Raw genomic sequence first — 890 nt, 5'->3', positions numbered from 1 at the left:
GTGCGGACGACAGCGGCGCGCTTCGTCCGGCCCGGGCGCCAGGACCGACCCGCGGACACCACTGGGCTCCCTGCACAGCCGGAGGTGAGACTCGAGGGCCCTTCCCTCGTGGGTCGGAGAAGGGATAGGGTGGGTGCTTGGTCCCGGGGCGCGTCTCCCTTTCGGGGCCCGACCGCACGGGGTCGCCGCGCCGTCGGGGGCCGGAGGCTCCGCCGCGTGCCCCACGCCACGGCCTCGGGGATGTCCGTGGCAAGTTGTGGCTCGGGGCACGAGGGGCGGGGGTAGCCGGCGGCGCCCGACCCCGGCCCCTCACTCCCCTAACGCCTCGCATCCCGCGCGGCCCCAGCCGGGTTGGAAGACTTGCGGGCCCGCTCGGGGAGGCCCGGCCCGGGGGCGCCACGCGCACGGCGCGAGGGGCGCGGGCTGCCGGGAGGAGCGCGGAATGGTGGGGGGCGGGGGGGGGGCGCGGGCGCATGCGCCCTGCACCCGTGCCATATTGGAATGAGTCGGAGCGCGGAGCGCCGCCGCCGCCGCCGCCTCCGCCGGAGCGCGGGTGGAGGGGGGCGGGGAGAGCTGCCGGCCGCCCCGCTCCGCCGAGCCCAGCAGGAAGGAGGGCGCGAGCGGGCGAGCGCGGGCGGCGCGAGCGGAAAAAGCGCCCGCGCGGGGAAGCGAAAAGAAGGAAAGAAAGAAAGAAAACGGGCGCGAGAGGAGGGAAAAGCCAGCGATCGAGCGAGGGCGCGCGCGAAAACTCCCGGCAGGTAAAAAAGCGGGGCCGCCAGCTGGGCCTTCCCGCGCGGCGGCCTGAAGGGGCGGCGGCGGAGCTGGGGCGGGGGATCGCGCGGCGCCCCCCTCGAGGGGGCCGCGCAACTTTGCCAACGAAAAACCGCCTC

General features: G+C 76.4%; 1 protein-coding gene across 6 annotated transcripts in view; it reads left to right on the top strand.

Annotated features, from left to right (window-relative positions):
- The first annotated feature begins 274 nt into the window (after positions 1-274).
- SFMBT1 (Scm like with four mbt domains 1) overlaps positions 275-890 on the top strand; it is a 130,799-nt gene continuing 130,183 nt past the window's right edge. For all 6 annotated transcript variants that reach the window (XM_049640694.1, XM_049640696.1, XM_049640697.1 and 3 more), the window contains exon 1: positions 275-758. The gene's annotated coding sequence lies outside the window, so the exon portion shown is untranslated. The remainder of the gene's footprint in view (positions 759-890) is intronic.

This window comes from Panthera uncia, chromosome A2, assembly GCF_023721935.1.
Source record: "Panthera uncia isolate 11264 chromosome A2, Puncia_PCG_1.0, whole genome shotgun sequence".
Classification (NCBI taxonomy): domain Eukaryota; kingdom Metazoa; phylum Chordata; class Mammalia; order Carnivora; family Felidae; genus Panthera; species Panthera uncia.
Note: the sequence above shows the minus strand (reverse complement) of the source record. Positions and strands in the feature narration are given on the sequence as shown.